This window comes from Chlorocebus sabaeus, unplaced genomic scaffold (genome assembly GCF_047675955.1).
Source record: "Chlorocebus sabaeus isolate Y175 unplaced genomic scaffold, mChlSab1.0.hap1 unalloc_scaffold_652, whole genome shotgun sequence".
In the NCBI taxonomy this organism is placed as follows: Eukaryota; Metazoa; Chordata; class Mammalia; order Primates; family Cercopithecidae; genus Chlorocebus; species Chlorocebus sabaeus.
In genome coordinates, this window is record NW_027327984.1 from 43,906 (window position 1) to 66,635 (window position 22,730).

Consider the following 22,730-nt stretch of genomic DNA (forward strand, 5'->3'; position numbering starts at 1 on the left):
TAAGCCAGCATATTTTGGCAAAACACGGTAGTGCCTCCATCCATGGTTTTGCCTTCCACGGTTTATTACCCAGTCACCCTTGGTCTGAAAATATTAAATGGAGAATTCCAGATATAAACACTTCCAAAGTTTTAAATTGTACACCATTCTTCTAAGCAGTGGGATGAAAGCTGACACTGTCTACGGTACCTGCCTGTTGGTCACTCAGTAGCCGTCTAGGTCATCAGATACGCTGTGGGTGTCCAAGAGCTTCTGTTCACAGAACGCTTGTTTTACTTAGCATAACTTTTATTACAGTATAATTGTTGTATTTTGTTAATATCTTGCTGCACCTAATCTATAGACTTTTTCATAGGCATAGGAGAAAAACACAGTATCCATAGTGGCTGTCTGAGGTTGCAACCCTGCTCTGGGGGACCTGGGACACAGGCCCCAGGTGAGGGGCGCGATATAGCCTGAGAACATTCTTAGCTCATTTCATTTGGAGGTGCCTGATGTGGATGCAACTGTTAGCTTTCATAAACATAACACCGTTATTCTAAAATAATAAATTCTTGATTGTGTATGGCTTTGCTGCCCAAGAGAACCTGTATTCTGACACTTTTTAAGAAGGAGTTGGCCAGGCATGGTGGCAAGTGCCTGTGGTCCTAGCTACAGGAGGCTAAGGCGGGAGGATCCCTTGAGCCTAGGGAGGTTGAAGCTGCAGTCAGCAGATTGTGCCACCACACGCCAGCCTGGGCGAATGAGAGCCTGGCTCGTGGATGCAGAGATAGATTAGGTAGGTAGGTAGGTAAGCAGGCACGTAGGTAGAGAAGTCGGTAGCCGTTGCCACCCTGCTGAGTTCTCCCATTTGCTGTGCTGGAAGCCACTCTTCTAGACAAGGATGGGGAAGCAGCTCACAACCCCTCTGCAGCTCTGAGTCAGGGTGGAGGGAGGGCTGGGCTCTTTCCATTTACACAAAGGGAAGTCTGGATCAGCCCCCTCAGACTGATTCCTGTACTGCCCTGGGTGTGTCCTTAAGGGAGATTAAAGGAAAACCTTTGTTTGCTTGATTTTTCCATGTGAGTCTTCTGTAATTTCCTCGTAATCTTGACCTGCCCCCACCCTCCACATCTTTCCTCTCCTGATGTCACAGAGAGGTGGATTTAAATCATCTGGGGAGGACTTTATGCAGACAGACCCTGTCTAAGAGGGAGAACGTGTTGAAAGTCTTATGTGATCGGATTTAAACTTCCACTGAGAGTAATTGAGCAATTTGTCAGGGGGCTGTTTGGACTAGATCAGATGTAAAATAGAGCTGTTAACCCATAGAAGATGTTGAACTGTTAAGTCACAGGTTTGTCATAAACTTGTCCTTTGGTAAAATGCTTGCCTATTTATTTCTCTGGGTTTCCTAGGGACCCAAAAACAATAGAGACACTCCAATCTTTTGGGAAGGTTTACTGGGCAAAATCTGGAAAATTCACGCAGCAAGACATTGACGAAGGCAAACTTTGTCTTCTCAACCGTAGATGCTCCTGTCGCTCCTTCATACAAAGGTATTGTGAATGTAACAGTGAGAATCTCAGTCCACAGCCTCGCAGATGACATTGCTGTTTTCCGAGTTCCCTCATGCACAGGCAGGAGCACCAGCTTCTGGCGCCTCTGTCCTTGCCTGTGATACGATTTCCACGTCTGACACCCTAAATATTGGCCTTGGAAACACGCTTCCCGACATCTGGGCGAGAAGAGTGCATCCTGTCATTTCAGTTTTACTGACCTGAGGCCCAGTGGGGCCAACCCACGGCAGTGACTGGGCTCATTCGTGTGGAAGGATGACGTGACCACGGCCCAGGCCTGGCCACATTACACTGTAGAGCCACTTTTGCTCACAGCATTATCAGCCTCACGCGGTCCTGAATGCATCCACGCTGCAGAAGCAGGCCTTGGTAAGAGTCAGCGTGGCTCGTGGGAGCTAGAGGTCAGGGTGTGATCTCTGGGCTGTTAGACATGACCCTGTGGTTGAAACACGTATGTGAAGTAACAGTGAGATGCACCTGTACCCTCTGGGACACGAGGGCATAGCCCACTGTGCGAGCTCCTGGGTGGCAGCCCCCCTGTGCCTGTGGTTTGTCTTCTAGGAATGGACCACTTCTTGTACGGCCTCTCGGATGAGATGAAGCAGGCCCACAGGGAGCAGCTCTTCACCATCAGCCACAAGAAGCTCCTGGCCATGAGTGATAGGTGAGTGGGGAGTGGGGAGCGGGGAGTGGGGGAGACAGCATCCGGGATTGGAGACCTTAACGGCACTGAAGTAGAAGCCAGTACTCACTGACCTCGCCTGCCTTCCTCTCAGGTACCTCGGCACTGGGAAGAGCACGCATGGCCTGGCCATACTCAGACCCGAGAATCCCAAAATCGCCAAGGACCCATCCTGGATCATCAGGTGAGCGGCCCTGGTGCCCCCAACTGTGCAGGAGCCCCTGAGACAATAGGCCTCTAGAGCTGAATATGAAAAGTCAGAAATGCTACTGCTTTTCCAAGAATATTATATCATTCTTAAAGTGTTGCCAACTGACTGGCAAGTCAATCTTAAGAGCGACCAGGAAGATGTCCATTGAAATAGTCATACACGAAATGCCAAAGATGCACCACGTAGAATTTTCACTTTCTACTGACTGAAAGGCTTGTTTTACCTCATTAGTTCTAGAATATTTAAGAATCTAAAAATAAAGGGCAACTCTGATTTAACCTCTGCTTGAGTCATTATCTTAAGTAGCATTTAGGGCTTTTACTAAAAAACAGAAGTAAAATGAAAAGGTACACAAAGGTGTCCCGTGTCTGCCTGTGCTGATTCATGAAACTCGATTACACCGAGGCCCTGTGGGAGCGTCCTCCTAACAGACGGAAGTTCAACGGGGCGGCCGGATGGAAGCAGTCCTGAGAAGCAGGTGGGCTGGGGTGAGTAAGCGCTCGCTTCGTCTTCACAGAGCCAGAAAGGAGAGCCGCCACGCCAGCTCTTCTTGGCCGTTGGACTCTGATTTCCCAAACAGCTTGTTTTTGGGGTCTCCTCTCCCTCCACACAGCTCTCCACCGCCGTTTCTGAGGCACAGCTGTGGTCTCCTGCAACCTAGAGCTAAGAGGCAGAAACGCTGTCCCTACAGGATGTGGGCCCACGAGGGCAGCAGGGCCGTCACACCAGCACCCATGTCTACTCTGGCAAGAGTCATCAGAGAATTCCAAATTAGGTCCCAGCAAGGACCGTGGCTTGGACTGGACGAGAAACTGGCTATCAGATTTTTCAAACCCCCACCTTGGTGGTTTTAACATGCAGCTAGGATTGCAATCAAGAGGCCGAGTAGGTAAGATTCATGTGTTCTCTTTTACTTTCTAAGGAGAGCAGGAGCCTGGGGTCAAGGCCCAGGGTCCTGGCCTGCTGCTGTGGTTGGAAACTGACACATGGCAATAAACATGGCATTCCCCTTGGCCTGTGTAAACTACTGGCTTTGTTCTCCTTTTATGACTTGTGCATAGTTCAGTGATCCCTACTAAAAATATTTTTATAATCTTTGCCCACAAAAGTGCTGAGAAAACCATTAGTAGCCACCCATAGATTGAGGTTTTAATCTCCTACTTAAAAAACTAAAACGGAGGACTGTTGGAGTTGTAGGCAAACGTTTAATACACACATCTGAAAGCATGAGACACAGTCCAGACAGCACGCACTGGAGCTGGTGGGGCACACGGTCGGTGACAGGTGCTTGCTTGTTAGGTATTAATGTCAATAAATACTTTCAGAAAGTGCTGATAAATAACTTAAGTGTTACAAAAACAGATGGTCCACGGTGAGTCCAGGTTGCAGGTACATGCAGGCAGGACTGGGTCAGACGCTCCAGGGCTGGGCTGCACGTGCTCTAGCTGGCCTGAGTCCGACACATCATAGTTGTCCATGTACTTGGCCAGGATCTTCATGAGGGGCCGCAGCTTGAGCCACCACTGTTCTTTGGGAATCCTGTGCCTGTGGAGGGATGGGGGGACAGCAGTGAGGCTGGGAGATGCCACGGCCAGCACAGTGAGCCGTCTTGCCAGAAACACGGGGTTTGTAGGGTCGGCTGAATCAACTAGATAATAAAGCCAATTTCAGGGTCAAATGAAACCATTGCTTTTATATTTCTAAAAATTCTTCCCAAAGACCTAGTGGTGGTTTCTTATTGTTGTTCTTTTGAGACAGAGTCTCGCTCTGTCCCCAGGCTGGAGAGCAGAGGTGCGGTCTCAGCTCACTGCAACCTCTGCCTCCCAGGTTCAGGCGATTTCTCCTGTCTCAGCCTCCTGAGTAGCTGGGACTACAGGTGTACACCACCACACCTGGCTAATTTTTGTATTTTTAGTAGAGATGGGGTTTCACCATGTGGGCCAGGCTGGTCTTGATCTCTTGACCTTGTGATCCACCCACCTAGGCCTCCCAAAGTGCTGGGATTATAGGTGTGAGCCGCCATGCCTGGCCAAGACCTAGTATTTTTTAACTGAGCTTCAGAAAATCTAGTTCCTCAAACCCCTGAATGAGTTGCCGAAAGCAACAGCAATGGCCATTCTCCTGTCCTGTACTCACGTTGGCTGGGTTTGCTAAGGCAATAAGACCCCAACTTACTCAAAATCCGTTTGCTTCTTCAGCTCTGCCACAGGTTGAAAAATAAGGTTTCTTTTGCTTATTCCCAGCACACAAACGGAATCATCGGTGGTAAATTTTTTTCCTATAAAAGATTTTAAAAAAGATTAACACCACCCTGTCACATGGGCAGGTGGGAGAGCAGAATCATGGGGCGAGATGAGAAGTGAGATTCCTGGCAACCATCCTGAACCTGGCCTGGAAGCCTGGGGGAGGCTGAGAATGGCCAAGAACGGCCGAGAACAGCTGAGAACAACTGCACAGTGTGGCCAGCGCCTGGCCTGGGCAGCTCTGCTCTTGTGGGATCGCCCTGATGGCTTCCTGGAAAGCAGCTTTTGTTTTTCCTCTCAGTGGAGAGAATTTTTCACTAAATAGTGGAATAGGGAAATTACCTTAAGAAATTGATGCCCACGAATACACACACAGAGGAGTGAGAAACATCCATAGCTAAATTAGCAAAAGAAAATCGATGTAGAAAGAATCAGTCAGTTCTTCAAAAAGACAAACCAATTGAAACTGTTCACATCACTGTTTTTTGTAGACTGTCATTCTTCTACGTTGCACATTGGCAGTGATAATGGTTTGCCCTAAAAAAGCACACACCTGGTATGACTGAAGAAAGCTGAGGGGGGTGGGGGCAAGAAAGATGCTGGCACAAACAGCCACTCAGGAATGAGTGGGGACCAGCCACATTGGAACAATTAACAATTGTATTATACAAAATGTCATGTTTTTTAAAACTTTTCAGTTTATCTAAAGATTTGTTAGAATATGTAACTTACAAAACTGATTTAAGGAAAAACATGCATAGTTCTACAAACATGAACAATTCATTCAGCAGCCAAATCTTCCTCAAAACTGGAAGTTCTGACAGATGGAGTTGCAAGGAGGTTGTCCTAACATACATCCAAAAAATAGAAGGCCCCACTTAAACTGTGAGGGAAACTGCGGGCTGATGCTCAAGATCTCCAGAGCAAAAAGCCTGCACAAAAGAACTTCAGGTTGAATCTAGCAGTGATAAAAGAGAACATGTTACCCACGCCCAAGCTGACCTTATCCCAGGAATCCAAGGTTGGTTAAATAGCAACGCTCAGAGACCAGCAGGAGTTAGAACATCACACGCAGCTCAGTACTGGACTGAAGAAGGAACCAGTATACCCTACTTCTCCCCGATAGGACAGCATTTTCACCAAGGCAGACGGCCTCCCTCCGCGGACCCCTTACCTCTGCCCCAGGCCTCCTTGAGTTTCGCAGTGATCCACTCCATAGCTCTGGCAGAGATTTTGGTTCCAAAGTTTCTATCAAATGGAGAGGGTGCCCCACCCTGTTGGTGGTTAGAGTCATATGAAATATCAGTTATACAGTAACACTTTGTTGTTAAATAGAAATGACGATTTCTATTTCACAGAATTCACGTTTTTATTTCTAGGTCTTTATGGATAGCTGGAACAGAAAAAAACACAATCTCTGTTTCCTGTAGCCTGAACTCAGCCTGTTAAGCAAAAGTGTCAAGTGTTCCCCCTGCCCAGTAAGAGGAGGATTTTAATAAATGGAATGAGTCAACTAACAATCTCCAATATTTTAAAATCTTCAATCAGGATTTCATAAACTCATCTGGGGTGGGGATGGGTCGCAGCTTTAAGAATCTGATAAACGTTGTGGATTCTTTAACAAAATCACACATATGCCTCCTATTTCATCATCATTTCAGGGGATTCATCAGCTCTCTGGAATAAATTCGCGGGCTCTGGTTTAAAAGTATAAAGAATAGGAGGTTGTGAGGAAGGAGTGTGTGTGAGTTAGGAATGCTGGACCGCTGTGTCCCAGGCTCAGCTCATGACATGTGTGTGCCTGCATGCAGCTCATTCCAGGTCATTCTGATTTGGGGTGAGTGTCAAGTATATTACATGTCTGATAATCCATTTTAAATCTTAGGAAGCTCCAGTTTTTAACTCGATGAAGTGTTTAATTTGAATAAGCATTTCCAAGTAGTGGGGTTGTCACTGTTTTCATGAAAGCTGACAGTTCCCTTAAAATCCCCATTACTCAAACCTCACCAACAAAAGAATCCTAAAGCTGGTGATGTTTGGCATGACTTAAAAGTTTAGATGATTTGGCTGGGCATGGTGGGGATCACGCCTGTAATCCCACCACTTTGGGAGGCTGAGGTGGGCGGATCACCTGAGGTCAGGAGTTTGAGACCAGCCTGGCCAACGCAGTGAAACTCCATCTCTACTGAAAATACAAAAATTAGTTGTGCATGGTGGTGGACACCTGTACTCCCATCTACTCAGAAGGCTGAGGCAGGACAATCTCTTGAACCTGGAAGAGGTGGAGGTTGCAGTGAGCCAAGATTGCGCCACTGCACTCCAGCCTGGGTAACAGAGCAAGACTCTGTCTCAAAAAAAAAAAAAAAAAATGTCTCCCAGCTAACTGGGTGTATGCATATACTGCAGATCGTTTTGTTGTATAGTGACAACACACGCGACACATAATGTGACACAACAAACTGACACAGGATGTCGATTTCACCTAAGCCCAGCTAACAGGGAGTGATGAAATCTCGTGCTGTGTTGCTCTTTCCCACCCAGAACGCAAATCATCCCTGTGCCCTAAGTCTCCATGCTGTCTGTGCCTCCTGTCCCTGAGTCACTCAGTAGCCGCCTTGGTTATCAGATGGTTATCAGTACCCACCCCCTCATGTATACAGGGGGCGGGTACTATCCCCAGGTTCAGGCACCCACTGGAGACTTGGGACACATTCCCTGAGGCTAAGAGGGATGACTATTTCCTTCTTCCTTCATAAACATCAGGTGCTAATTAGAGAAATGATTTTAAGATATCTAAAAGAGTAAGACTATAAAGCAAAAATTTTAGTTGTCTAAATGCGGGCAAGTCTGTAGAGCAACACACCACGACTCTGTTCTGCAACTGCTCAGCGTATAGTGCACTCCAGCGGCAAAGAAATTACCACTCATCCAGCCCAAAGTCACAGAGCAGAATCTAAGAACCGCAGTGTTACGGTGACCATAAGATCAGCCCTGGTCTCTCACTCACCTGAGCACAAGGCCCCTCTGGATAGTAGTCTTCATTTTCTGCGTCAGGCGCTCCACATTGGACTGGAAAAGAGCATTTTGTTAATCAGACAATAAACTTCTGCTAAGCACCTACTGTGTGCCAGGTCCTGCAGGGCGGGAAGTGCCAACCACACGTGGTGGTGAGCGTGGCCAAGGAGGCTGCAAGCTCTCACAGCTTGGGTCTCGGGGAGCCTCCCCAGGCAGCGAGAGCACGTCTGCAGCAATGAATGCTGAGCACAGGGCACTGATGTGAGCAGCCCTCACAGCGGCCACTAGAAACGCCTTCCGGAATCAACAGGGTCCCTCTGAAGATGATAATTCCGTGACTGGCCTAGTGCTCATTCATGGCTCTATTGCTCCTTATTTTCATGACGATGTTCTCTCGGCGCTCTCAGAGGAAAAGAGCGACCTGTGGCCTTTCAATGGAATCTCCTATGACGGCCTGATGAACCGTGTCTGATCAGAGAATTTTGTAAACTCTCATCGACACACAGATTTCTTAAGGAACAGATTGTCTTAGAAAAGGGTAACATCCTATATCAGATCATCTTGGGAGGATTACAAGAGGGAAGTAATTCTCTAATGACTCATCCTAAGAAAATGGAGATTTTTACATCTAATCAATCTGTCACTGGGCACGGTGGCAGAATTTCACAAAGTAGGAGCCTGGGCGCAGTCGCTCACGCCTGTAATCCCAGCTCTTTAGGAGGCCAAGGCGGGTAGATTGCCTGAGGTCAAGAGTTTGAGACCAGCCTGGCCAACATGGTGAAACCCCGTCTCTACTAAAAATACAAAAATTAGCCGGGCATGGTGGCAGGTGCTGTAGTCCCACCTACTTGGGAGGCTGAGGCAGGAGAATCACTTGAAGCCAGGAGGCTGAAGTTGCAGTGAGCTGAGATTGTGCCACTGCACTCCAGCCTGGGTGACAGAGCAAGCGTCCATCTCAACAACAACAAAAAAAAATCATAATTTCTCTTCTGAAGCTCTTGCCAGGTTGAATGCTGGTGAGGCAGGATCTTTGGACAGATTTCTGAAATACGGTCATGAGTCACATAACAGGGGGATATGTTCTGAGAAATGCATTGCTAGGTGACTTGAGCCTTGTGCAAACATCCTACAGTGAACTCTCACAAACCCAGGAGGCAGGGCCTGCCACATATCTGTTGTTCCTGACTACAAACCTAAATGTCTGAGACTGTTGAATACTGCAGGCAATTGTGTATCTAAACATGTCTAGATGTAGAAAAGCACAGTTAAAAATATATATATATGTATATAACATATGTTTTTTAATATATATAATCTTTCTATAAAAGATAAATAACAGTGCACCTGTTTGGGGCAGCTCCAATATCATCTTATGGGACCCACCGCTGACAGAAACATCATGATGAAGTGAATGACTCCACAAGTATTTAATATGACATAGTGAAGAAATTCGTGATTCACATGTCACATAATTAGTGACAACGCCAAGGCCCTTTTTACTTGATCTACTTGGCCCAGAAACAAGTAACATCCTAACCTTTTAAAAGACAATGGTGCCGGGTACAGTGGCTCACGCCTGTAATCCCAGCACTTTGGAAGGCCAAGATGGGCAGATCACGAGGTCAGGAGTTCGAGACCAGCCTGACCAAGAAGGTGAAACCCCATCTCTATTAAAAATACAAAAATTATCTGGGCATGGTGGCACGTGCCTGTAATCCCAACTACTCGGGAGTCTGAGGCAGGAGAATTGTTGGAACCTGGGAATCGGAGGTTGTAGCGAGCCGGGATCATGCCACTGCATTCCAACCTGGGTTGCAGAGCAATATATAACATTATATATTTATTTATATAACTAACTAAAGACAATTGTTCAAGTTGCATTTTATCTGCCAAGGCCTGTCATCCTGCATGGAGTTTAGTAACTGAACACTGCAGGGTCCAGGCCTGGATTCTGCTGTGCCATCCAAGCAGGGGCAGACCCCGGGCTCGGTGACACTCTTCCCTAAAAGAGCCACAGATGCCAAAAAACCACGGCCGTGTGTGTGTCAGTTTAGAGGCAGACGCAGCATCAGAGGCCTCAAGATTTAAAAGAAGCTGCAGCAAGCTTCAGAGCCAGTTGCAGACGTGGGTGGTGATTGTTAGCGGAGGCGCTCAAATCGTTTGTGACAGAAGTGAGAAAACATTAACTACACAACAGACTACATCAAAAAAACAAGCTCGTGTTTCACACAAGAGACTAGAAGGTGTCCTCAACCAGGCACGTCCGCCTTCACCTGACACATGGGAGAGGCATCTGGGCAATGCGAAGGGCATCAAGCATGGCGTGTTCTGTAGTACCTGTCTCCATGCCCCCTCGAAAAGCAAACCACCCTAGATACGATGTTTCACTCCACAGCACCGAGTGGATCCAAAGGGGACGGTCCCCCTAGGCCAGCCCCCGTCACATACCTGCAGATCCCTGCTGTCGAAGGGCTCTTCGAAAATGTATGCGGCATCGGCTCCGGCCGTGAGCCCCCCATGTTGGCCAGGTAGCCACGGTAGCCGCCCATGGACTTGATGAACACGCGCCGCTTGGTTCCGCTGGCGGACTGCTTGATGTGGTCGCAGGTCTGGTCACAGAGATCAGTCACTCCAGCCCAGGGCCAGGGTGCACCCACCATCCCAGAGCTCCCCGACGAGTAAGTGCAGCAAGGGCCCCCACCGCGCCTGAGCATGCGGTCCCAGCATCGCAGAGGTGAAGGGTGTACAGCAGCCGGGATGTGCCCTTGGAGTGGGTGTGAACATGCCCCCAACCCCCCCACCCCACCGTGGCAGCCACCTGGAGATGACCTCAATGACCTGTGGTGGGGGCCTGGCCATCTGCCGCTCCCTTCTCCCAGGACCCATAAGAGGAGACTGAAAAGACGACCCCACAAGCCAGCTCACTCCACGCTGCTCTCTGTCCCTGCTGAAGCAGCTTTCACCAGACACGGACACCGTTAGGTGTGAGCTGAGAAGTTAGGGGGCTCTCACCTACCAGCTTAGTCCATGGGAACAGCTGTGATCTTCTATTTTCTTCCATTAAAGCTCCCTGTGATTTTAGATCTGTGGCCATCTTCCATTCATCAGTGAATGTTACGTTTATAGAAACTCTACTCAAAGGCAGACGGTGGTTCTTAGACCCAGGTGCCTGGGGAGTCTTTCGGATGCATAGGCATCAGGTCCCCAAGTGAAATGTCTGCCATCCGCCCTCCACGAGGACCCAAGCTCAGTGGGGAGAAAAGCAGCAGAGAAATGCATCGGCCACCTTCCCACCCACACACGAGTCCGGGCTGCAGCGCCCTCTCCTGGGACTCTGCAAAACCTCTGCCTGGGCCTCAGCTCCCATCCCGGCACCCTCCAATCTGTTCACACAGACTGGAGACCCATCTATAAAAAACATAAATCTGATCCAGTCATTCAAAACCCTTTGGCTCACTTCAAGTACACGTCAAGACTTTCTCGGGAATCCCTGGCCCCGCCTGCTTCTGATACCAGGTCCCGCTCTAGATCCAGCAACCTCAGGTCCTCCTGGGGCCTCTGGATATGCTGGCTGCTGTGTGCATTCAGGTACAGTGGTGGGCGGGAGAGCAGCCCCCAAAAGAATCCCGGTCCTAATGCCTGGAACCTGAGAACGTTCCCTCATGCGGTGATAAAGGAATCCTGAGGACTATCCAGGTGCGCCCTAAGTGCCACCACTTGCATCAGCAGATGAGGGGTGTAGAGGCCCTGGAGCAGGATGCTGCACACCTACATGGGAGGAGGCGGCACCAGGGAACAAGGCGGGCAAGGCCCGCAGCTCTGGGCACCTGAATGGGCCACGAGGGACTCTCCTGGAGCAAACACTGGCCTCAGTCCATGGCTCCTGCCTTCCAGAACTGTGTGACAGTGAGTATTATTTTCCAGCCCCAGGTGTGTGGTCAGGGTCACAGCAGCCACGGAACACACACAGGCACCTTCCTCAGCTCTGACCAGGAGGGAAATGTCATTTTCTCACGAAAATGCCGCCTGGTTTCTAATGGCAAAGTTCGTCTGTCAGGGGTTCTCGGGGCACCCCATGTCCTCTCTTCATAGAAATCACCCTGGAGTCTCTCCCTGCAGTTAGCTCGTGGTTATTTGACTTGCAGTCCTCACTAGGCTACAAATTCCATGAGGGCAGGAACTGTGGGCTGGACTTCCACCACTGCACCATCAGCAGGACCCGGCCAAGCACCCACAGCAGGCGCTCAAGAAATGCTTGTCTCTGAATGACATAAGCACAGTATTCTCCAGCCAGCCAGCCATCCTGGTCAAGGGCTGATCCTGCAGGATTCCCTAACCGGCCTCCATGGGACTCAGCCAAGAGTAAAAGCATGAAGTGGGGGTGTGGACTTGAGACTGGGGGCCACATGAGAGTCTGTGCACCAAAGTTTAACACCCACTGGGAAATTTTCACTTGAGATCTTCGGATGAAATTTTAAAACACACTTTGTTGAATAAACACAGGCTTCATTAAACCATTCCAACCTATACTTCGTTTCTTTGGCAGATTCTTTTCCTCCCAAAATAATTGGTTGATGTGTTCAAAAGTGAACACGGGCTCTAGTTAGCGGGCCACTTTGCATTGTGTAGAAGCCGAGATGGGGAGAGAAACAGGCAATGGGAAGAATTCCCATCTTTGTGCTTAGGAAGGACAGAGGACAGAAGCCCGTCAAGGGTCCAAAGAGCCCACAACTGCCTTCTTGAAGGGCCAGTGCAGAATTCTGAGGGTGTCACTGTTCCACCTGTACTGGGTTCTCTCTCTAATTGCGATCTAAGACTTAGGATGTCGTAAGGCTTTAAGACTTGCCCTTTGTCTTAGAGAATCCCGGGCATGGGAAGGAAAATGTGGGTGGGGCATCAGGACCCCCAGAGCCACAAAGCCTTATGGGTTATTTTTCCAACTGAATCTCCCCCGCAGCCCACCCTGAGGTGGGGAATTACTGTCACTCATTCAAAGAATGACATCAACCACTTAATGACAAAAGAATTCTGCAGGTAAGCAGCTCTCCCAAGAGGCTGATTTGTGCCCGAGCGTGTCTGAGTTCTAGTCCCACCAGGCTGCTGCTGTGGGTGCGTGGAACAGCGCAGCGCTGACACCTGAGCCACGCCCCCGATCGTGTGCTCCTCTGAGTGTAAACACAGTGACAGCTGGGACGGAAGAGTCCGCCTTTACTGGAGCTCAGATACAGCTTTCCTGAACTCTCTCATTACCTAGATGGTGTCTTAAACCTGAATTAGCTTCTAAAAATAGCAAGTCCCTCCGGCGGTGCCTCAGGCAATTAGTCAAAGTAGTACTGACAAGAAGAAGGCTGATCCCAAGCATGGCCCTGCCTGCCTGCAGTGTTTCAAGCCTGGACATCTAGAAACTGCTAAAGGAGAGCAAAGCCAGCGATGGCCGGACCCTAACGACATTCAGTGAACAGGAGTCAAGCGCGGGGCCCAAGGAAGTCCATGGAACGAGCCGTTGCCAACCTCTGCAAAGCCAGTAGAGCACCAGGGAACACGACAGGGAGAAGCCCAGGAGAGAGATGGCCCTCAGCTCGAGTGGGAGGCACAGGAGGCTGCAGCTGACCTCACGGCCCCTCCGCTCCCTTCCCTGCACTGGAACTCAGTTCTGAAGGAAGAACCCGGAACAGAACTGCTGTTTTCCGAGGTTCTGTGCCAAGCTGAACTAAGGAGTCTCCAACAGGGCTGGGAGTTTTCATGCAAACTCTGGAGCTGGTTTGGACGTGAACATCTAAGGTAAAGGCCAGCGGCTGCTCTCCAGGAGGCACCAGGCGGCCAAGTCACTGATGTAACCCCATGTGCCAAGGGGGCCACTGTCCCATTTGCAGATGAGGACCCTCTCTGGGTCAGCTTATCAGGGACCGGAGGGGGCCACCATGAGGGTGTCAGCACCACGCCCATGACTGGCAGAATCCACTCCTTCCAAAGCACATATTGGTGAAACTGCCTGCCCAGGAGGGCATGATCTCGGCTCTCTTCAGAACCTCTCGTCTCACCAGGAAGGCTGTGGTTCCAGGCAGTGGCCCCCAGTGGGCACGCCTCTGTCCCAGAGCTCGTACGTACCAGGCACTCAAACCCCTTCCTGCAGGCTCCCACAGCTGACCCTGCGGCCTCGCTACTCAACGCAGGCGGGAGAGGCAGTCTCCAGAGAAATGGTGCTCACCACTCCCCTAGTCTAGCAGGGATAGAAACACGACCCCAAGGACTGGATATATCCTCTCACTTTTAATCAATAAAGACAGGTTCTTCCTAAGGCAGAGAAGCTAAAAAATTTACCCTGTTCTGGCCAGTGTGACTGACATAAAGCCAAGCTAGAAAAGGGTGAGGGGGAAATCTGGCTCATTCTTAACACAGAAGAAACACACTGCTAAAATAAATGAAAGAAAGCAATGGGAGGAAATGATGTTTCTTGCATTTGAAACATCAACTTGCTTTGTTCAAGAGGTTTAAGACACACGTAAGCCATGCTCCACACACACGGCCGGCCGTTTCTGAAGTCAGTGTTTCTGGAACAAAAGCCTTGGCCTGCCCAGTGAACATTCACACTGAGCACACTGTCGCGAGGCTGCTTGGCCAGCCAGCAGGGGGCAGGAGAGAGCCGCAGGTGCCATGTGGGGTCCCTGCAAACTGGCCTCACTCCCTCAGTCAAGGGCCTTGCCTCTTGCCAATCCAGGGGCTTCCTCCAAGGGGAAGCGGCCTCTTCAGCTGCCACCGCACTGACTTCAGAAGGCTTAGCCAATGGGACAATAGATTCAACAGAGTTCCATGTTGTTAAGGGAAACTTCTGTTACCAGGCAACCTTAGTATCATATTCAATGTAAAATAACCAACAAGATCGTTTCCAAACAAACATGCTAGTAGTGCCTTATCCTTCAATGCTGCTTAAACACGGAGAAGAATGAGGAAAAAAGAGCATGGCACTTACTTCTTAAAAAATAACACCTCTTCCAGGTTCCTTTTACCCATATCATAAAGACTTACAACTGGATTCCCTACAGGAAGGTGGAGTGGGGGTGGATCCCCACGCTGACCCAGCCTCCCCCCAGGTCAGTCACCCGCCCCTCACCGCGGGGTTCACAGCTCTCCAGACACTGTCTCCTCAACAAAGAAAGGTGGCATCTCTGAGATCTCTTCACAGGGAGCACCCAAACGGGAGCTAGAGAGACAGACACACCCACAACTGCTGTAAAATCCAGAAACGCAATACATATTTAAGGACTTCATTATTAGTTATTTAAAACTTGAAGAACAAAGTGAGCCTGCTTTTAACCTCTCTGCCACAATAACATCGTGTACGTCTGTCTTTTACCGTTTGTTCCTTCTCCAGCTGCTGCCGCCTGGCTGGCCGCCTGCAGAAGAGCCGCCTCCGGTACTCCTGCGAGGCCCTCGGTAAAAGCGTGAGCACCACGATCACATCTCAGGACGCTGCACACTTTAGGGTCGCCCACAGACCGCCATTGCCAATGCCTGGAAGGCACTGAACGGGCCCTCCTGCTCTTTGTAAATGTCACCTCTCGTAAGCTATGTTGTGTTGAAAATTTTTAACTGCAGTCCACACATACTTCTTTGTTTCTGTCTTGCTTTTATCCTAGAGGCATATTATTATGGAAAATTAAGTTTGCAAGTGTGAAGGGTTTTCTGAAAATCGACTTCTAATCCTGGAAGGACCAAAAAAAAAAAAACTGCCAGATGTGGTGCTCACGCCTGTAATGTCAGCAGTTTGGGAGGCCGAGGCAGGCAGATCGCTTGAGCCCAGGAGTTTGAGACCAGCCTGGAAAACATGGCAAAACCCTGTCTCTACTAAAATTACAAAAAAAAAAAAAAAAAAAAAAAGGATTAGCTGGGCGTGGTGACATGTGTCTATTCCCAGCTACTCAGGAAGCTGAGATGGGAGGATCACCTGAGCCCAGGAGGTAAAGGCTGTAGTCAGCCAAGGTTTGCGTCACTGCACTCCAGTTTGGGCGACAGAGTGAGACCACTTCTCAAAAAAAAGCAAAAACTGTATAAATCAGTACAGAAGGGAACTGGCTGGGCACGGTGGTGCACGCCTGTAATCTCAGCATTTTGGGAGGTCGAGGTGGGCAGATCACAGCTGAGGTCAGGAGTTTGAGACCAACCTGGCCAATATGGCAAAACCCCATCTCTAATAAAAACACAAAAATTAGCCGGGCATGGTAGTGGGTGCCTGTAATCTTAGCTACTCAGGAGGCTGAGACAGGAGAATCACTTCAACCCTGGAAGCAGAAGTTGCGATGGGCCGAGATTGCACCACTGCATGCCAGCCTGGGCAACAAGAGCAAGAGTCTACTTCCAAAAATAAAAATAAAATAAAAATAAAATAAAAATACAAAAAAGAGAGCTAATGCTTTTCATTTAAGGGAAGGGAGAAGAACATTCAGTATTTACACATCTCACGCACACATCTGCAGTGGTGCCCTGAAGTATTCAAAGATACACATTCCTACAAACATAGCTCAAAACCACTCACCAAGTTACATGCTAAAAGCACATGCATTGGAAGAATGCTACATTATATTTTTTAAGCATCTGTATCCAATATTTTAGCATACTGTCAATTTTCTCTTCAGGTGCTGTATGCCTAAATTATTACATCTTTAGTCATTCATTTTAGAATTTATGACTTGCTTTAGACAAAAGAAATATATTTGAACATAAGCTACTAACTTAATGACTTAGGGGAAAAATTACTAAATTAACTTAGAAGTTAAACTTTGCAAACTGAATTTGTTGGACCTCATGTAAGCTAGATCATCAGTTTTTTAAATTGTTGTGTGTTTCCCTTGAGGATGGAAGTCTCTTTTCTCTCATGCACTGTGCACACCACTGCAGCCCGCGTCTCTCGTCCACTGCACCACAGTGCGACCTGCAATTCACACTGTACCACGCCTTCCACACTTTACCTGAAAGTCACTAAGTATAACCAAGGAGGAAATGAAAAGCAGATAAATGACCTCCACCCCCAAATCTAGCATACAAATGTTAAACATTCATCCAAGTAAAACCAAAAACCCCTGTTAGCTCACGATTGTAACTGGTAGAGTTATGTGCATGGCAATTGAAAGTCTCAAGAAAAAGTTTATACAAAAAGACATCTGCAAACATCGACAGTGCAGAGAGGACTTCACTCTGCATCCAGCCTGTCCTGGAAGCCACGGCCAAATGCCAGGTTGTATAGATCCGAAAAGCAGAAAAAAAAACACAAGTGTTGAAATGTGTACAGTCTTAGCAATGTACAACTTCGATGTAGGATGTGCAGAAACCTTGAATTTCCAATCAGAAAACAGGAACATGAGCAAGTTCCCCAGCAGCGCCCACCTTCTGCCTACGCCACGTTTAACAGGAATGCTGGCCACCTCCGGGGGGAGAGGCTTCCTGGTCACATTCGCTCTGGCAGCCGCACAGCTGGCCCTGCCACAAACACCTGTCTAATACTGAAGAACCACCCGCTCCCTGGGCTTTGCTCACTCTAGCCGAGAGAGCGTATTTACAGAGTATATTATCAACTGAGTCCTCGTTCAATGCGTCAAGGTTGTTGAAGGCAGGGCAACCCCATTCCTGGCCCAATTAAGTGAACTGAGCAGAGCAAATGGCCCCAGTTGGATGGCACTCAGTCACGACAGCAGCGGCCACTATTCACAGGGCACTGGCTTCGTGCCTGGAACAGTTCCAAGCATCTTCTTTCTGTCCGAGGAATGTGCACTGCAACCCTGTGGGGCTATTTGCAACGTCCACCAGAGTTCTGAGGCAGCCAAGTCCAGGCTGTCTGTGGGCCTCCCCGTGTGGCCGTTCACATCCCCTGCAGACCAGACCTCACTGCAGGGACCGCAGGGACCGTGGGTTCCAGGGCTGCCTTGAGGCACATGCCCCCTTCGCCACCTCTTCCTGGCCCCTGACACCAACCCTTACCACTGCTGCCAACACTTTATTTTCTCATGGCTCCTGAGGGGCCTGTTCTTTCTGCCCTTCCCTGCTCTTGGCTTGGAGGACGCCCACATCAACGCCAACGCTCACCTATCCCTACTCCCGCGTCCGGCTTGGAGGACGCCCACATCAATGCCAACGCTCACCTATCCCTACTCCCGCGTCCGGCTTGGAGGGTGCCCACATCAACGCCAACACTCACGTAATCACCACCCCTTCCATGGGACTTCATGCCTAGGAGTCTCAGTATCAGAAAGTCAGATTCCTGTGCTTGTTGGAGAATTTCTTCCCATCATGGAAGTGAAGGAGATACAATTCTAGGTGCCTGCAATAACCTCATTTCCACAGCTAAGCAACTTCAGTAGTAGCACACAACAAAAAAGTTTTTTTTTTTTTAACTTATTTTATACAAGCTAAATATAATTTAATTTTTACATCCACGTTCTCATCAGCTCCCACCTGGTGAGCAGGCGAATAGTAATTTTCAAAGAAACAAATTGTTCTATAATTTCAACGCTTAGCATTATCACTATTAAGCAAGAATTATCCCAAAAATACACGATCGTGTTCTCACATTCAAAAATTGATTGTCACACAGTGAAATAGCACTTACTGCAAAGGAATGTTTCTTTTCAGGTTTCTGTTCTGGGGAAAAAAAAAAAGATTTCTGGCAAAGAGATAAACATTAATTATGTAACTATCCAAAATGCGTCCGAGAAAAATAATGTCATCCAATTAGTTCTTTAAAGTGTTACAAATGCAGCTCAGTTTTAATAGTAATTCATCCATAATTATCAAAAGAATCTTTAAAAATCTTAATACTGAAAGAATAACCATAAATGGATACAAAACACAAAGCAGAAGAGTTAACATTTGGGGTAGGTTTTGGCCCATATTTTTAACATATGCATAGTTACTTACTTAGCTGAAGTATATCCCTCTCCTCCTAGGCTCTTCAAGCCTGATTTTCAAACATAGACTGGCTTTTGGTTCATGAAGACAGCTTTAGAAGATGTCAGGATTGGGCCGGGCGCAGTGGCTCAAGCCTGCAATCTCAGAATTTTAGGAGGCCAAGGTGGGCCGATCACTTGAGGTAAGGAGTTCGAGACCAGCCTGGCCAATATGGCAAAATCCTGCCTATATTAAACATTTTTGTAATTAACCAAGCGTGGTGGCACACACCTATAATCCCAGCTACTCAGGAGGCTGAGGCAGAGAGAACTGCTTGAACCTAGGAAGCGGAGGTAGCAGTGAGCCAAGATGGCACCACTGCACTGCAGCCTGGGCGACAAAGTGAGACTGTCTCAAACAAGATCTTAGCCCTTAGAAAAGGCTGTGAGCATCCCTGGCCCCAGCCAACCCAAGCAATCACATGGTAATGGTTATCATCTGATTTTGACACAATAAAGTTCTATTATCCTCTCTAAACACAATGGTAAACTGTTGCCATCAGCCCACAGAAACTCCCAGCACCCAGTAACACTGGACTAACAAGATTAATGGGCCACATACGCAGGGTTCAGCTGCAGAAAGTGATGGCACCAAGAATGGTGTGTGCTCAAACCAGTCCCCACCCAACCAAGCCCCTTCTCCTTTTCCCCACTGGATTCATCAAATCAAATCTCGCTGTCCTTGGCAAACATACCATTAATTTATTTGCTGCCCAGAACAAAAGCACACTTCCAGTTAACATGACACCCCCGCTATGATAGAACAGCCTTAATTCAGATATGACATGGAGGAACAGAGGGAGGAGGGGTCGAGGGCCGTTCTGGAATCCACAGCTGTTTTCTGGGGAAGGCCTCTGTCCCACCCAAGCCTGACACTCGTGCCACACTGTCCCCCGTGGTGTCTGAAAGCTCCATGAAGACAGGGTCACTCTGAGCCCTTCAGACCCACAATGCCAAAGAGGAGCAGGTGTTCAGGAAAAGTCTCCTGCTAGTGCTGAAGACAAGAATAATTCCTCGTGGTGCCCGAATGTCAGGAGAAAACAAGGTACCATGTGGACGCCTTCCAGGTGAATTTTGGAATGACTCTACCGAATGCCACTCATCCTTTTTCAGAACAAAACCAATACCAGAAAACATGTGTCGCCAGCAGAGAGATGGTCCCTTTGACGGCTCACAAACACACCTACGTTACACTGAATTTGTCTCAAAAGCCACCCTCTCTGTGCTAATGTAAAAAGTCTCCTTTATTAACCAGTAGCCTTTCCCATCTGGTGCTTTTTAACAAGCAAGACAGTCCTGTAACACTCAGGCAGTCTAAAACGTCAAATGGAAGCCTAGAATCCTCTTCCATGCATCTTCACTGCAAAGTATTTTGACTTGAGCCAAATCGTGCTATTCCTACACCTCGATAGGCAACTCAGAGCTTCCTATTAAGGAGATGCAGCATGATTTCTGCTAGGCACAGAAACTGGTGGGGTGGGCATGGGGTTGAGGGAACATTATATAGAAAGCACACCCCGATAATCATCTGCATGAGAGCCACACTGGCCAGCAAGCCCCGGTCGGCTCAGTCCCTGCACAGTCACAGGTGTGAGGCCTACACAGGGCAGACACCTGGCACTGCTGAACCCCCAAGGTCGTGGCCTCTGCCCCTTCTCTGCTGCCCATCAGTTCCAAGCTTCTGGCAACAACGCCCGCTGCCCCCACTGCCTGATCGACTCTTCGTGAAGAGCAAATGTTGCCAGGATAGCTTATGAGTACATGTGCCAGGAAAGCAGCTCCGACTGACATTGAAACCCCGTTCTCGCACCCCTGGCAGCTCCCTTGTCCCCGATGTGGACATGCTTACAGGCTCTGTCTCGCAGAGAGCCGAATGCAGACTCAATGTTGAGTCAGAAATACACAAAGAGAGTGATGGTTAGGAACTGCCTGCCTGTCCCCCAAAACACAGGTTGAAATCCTCACCCTCAATGCGATGCTGTCAGGTGGTCTTTGGGAGGTGATGAGTTCCCAAGGCTGGAGCCCCATGAATGGGGTTTGTGCCTCAGAAAGGAGCCCAGCAAATCCGTCACCCTCCCACTGTGTCTGGGTCAGAGAGAAGGTGTGCATGAACCAGGAAGTGGCCCGCACCAGAACCCACCTGTGTGGCACCCTGATCCCGCCTTCCAGCCTCTAGAACTGTGAGAAATTCCTGTTGTTCATAAGCCACTCAGTCAATGGTGTTTCGTTACAGCAGCCTGAGCTGCCTGAGATGACAATGCTTCACCGTTCTACGGAGACGGCTACTCCCCTCTCCCAGAAAGAGGGGTTTAATTAAAATCCCTGTCTCTCCTCGCCGCCACCACAGATCTCATTCCCCCACCCAGTAAGCCAGCAGTCGCTAGGATTAAAGGAAAAGGAGGATCGTTTTAGACCAGCCCCTCCATGTCGGTCTGAAGCCTTTGACTTTGCCCACTTGCACGCTGGCCGTGTCACCAGGTTCCCCATGCCAGCTCTGCAACTGCACCGGGTCCCAGGCTCTGCACAGACTTCTCCAGTTGCCCATCCAGCACACCCATTTCCCCTTCTCCTTTGCAGATTGTCCTTCAATATCCAACCACCCTCTCTGCAACCCAAGGCCTTTTGATCCAGCCGTGCACTGGAGTCCTTGGCTCAGGTAACCCAGGCCCAAGCCGTTGGCACCTACGATCTACTGGTTGTGGGGTCTGCACAGCCACTAGCTGCCCCAGCCACACCAGGGCCTGGGAGGGGAGGCAGAGGAAGCTCTGAAGTTGCCAATAGTCACGCGGGGACAGGGGTCCTTGGGATGAGGAGGATGTCATGGAAAGAAATTCAGAGAAAGAGCCCGAGGGCTGGACGGGTCATGCCCGAAGCCTGCACTGCTGAATTTTCCAGGTTTCTGAACTCAATCGCTGACCCACATAGCACACGTTTCCTGAGTGCTGACCCTGTGTGGCATTGGATACGGCAATAAAGCAGGACCCCCACCTCCCCCCGTCCCCCACATACATGGGGCCTCCGTCCTGGCAGGAAGTCAGGCCTGGGCACCCAGCTGGCACAGCGAGCCTGGGAATGGGGCCATTTCAGATGGACAATGGGTGCAGCCTTGCCACAGCCCAGCAGTCACCTGCACTGCCACAGCCAGGCTGAGTCTGGATCAACCGCACAGAAACCTGACCCTCTCAAGGGCACGCCTGCGCTCATTAGGGAGAGACACTGTGTCCTGCTTATCTCCAACACTATCTCTGCATGTCTAGTTACAAACGGATGACACAGTCTCGGAAGCACATATCCCAGGCCTCCCCCTGCTCCTCTCCTTGGTGCCATTGACGGGAAGGGGCCGGCATGGCCGTGAGGTCGCATACCCACAGCCACCCTGCCGCTGAGAGGTGGCCCTTTGATGGTTACTTCTGCCAAAGAACCCGCTCCATCTTGGAGCACGTCATGGCGGGCGGGAAGCTCCGTCCGGAGAAACAGCGATGCTTCTCCCCAGGGCCAACGGAGGGCACCCCCCACCCTGCATTCAGCAGCTTACTTACATTCTGGAAAACATCTGAATGAATGGGGAACACTAAAATGAAAAGAAAATTTAGAAGGCTGTGTGAAGTCTCAGCGAGTCCAAAGGTTTCTGAACCAAGACTGCTGGGGTCGACGAGCTTACAGGGAAAGTTTCCACACGGGCCTTCAACAGGCAACACTCAGCAGAGAGCGCCACGCTCTGGGCAGAACCTCAGACACCACAAAGTCACATCAGAGCCAACAGCAACTGAAATACAGCTCTAACCCTAACCCTTCCACAAGTTTAAATTCAGCTGAGGAAACCACATGAGACTCCTAAAAATAGGAAACAGTATCTGAGTTCTTAAAAAAAAAAAAAAAAAAAAAAAGGCCTAGACAAACACGCACACCCCTGTAATGCAGAGTCAAACTTTCAAAACCACACATTCACATGCAGTGAAACTGTTGGCAACTATAGTAAGGCCAGAAGATCCCTTTTCCATTTAGCTCTTTTTAAACAAGGCATATGAGGGGCAATCAGCTTTTCCAATAGTAAGAGATGGCATTTTCCAGACTAATCCAACT

At 49.0% G+C, this 22,730-nt stretch overlaps 1 pseudogene; it reads right to left on the reverse strand.

Annotated features, from left to right (window-relative positions):
• Positions 1 to 3,637: 3,637 nt before the first annotated feature.
• Positions 3,638 to 15,076, reverse strand: LOC140711330 (ATP-dependent 6-phosphofructokinase, platelet type-like; annotated as a pseudogene).
• Positions 15,077 to 22,730: the final 7,654 nt, after the last annotated feature.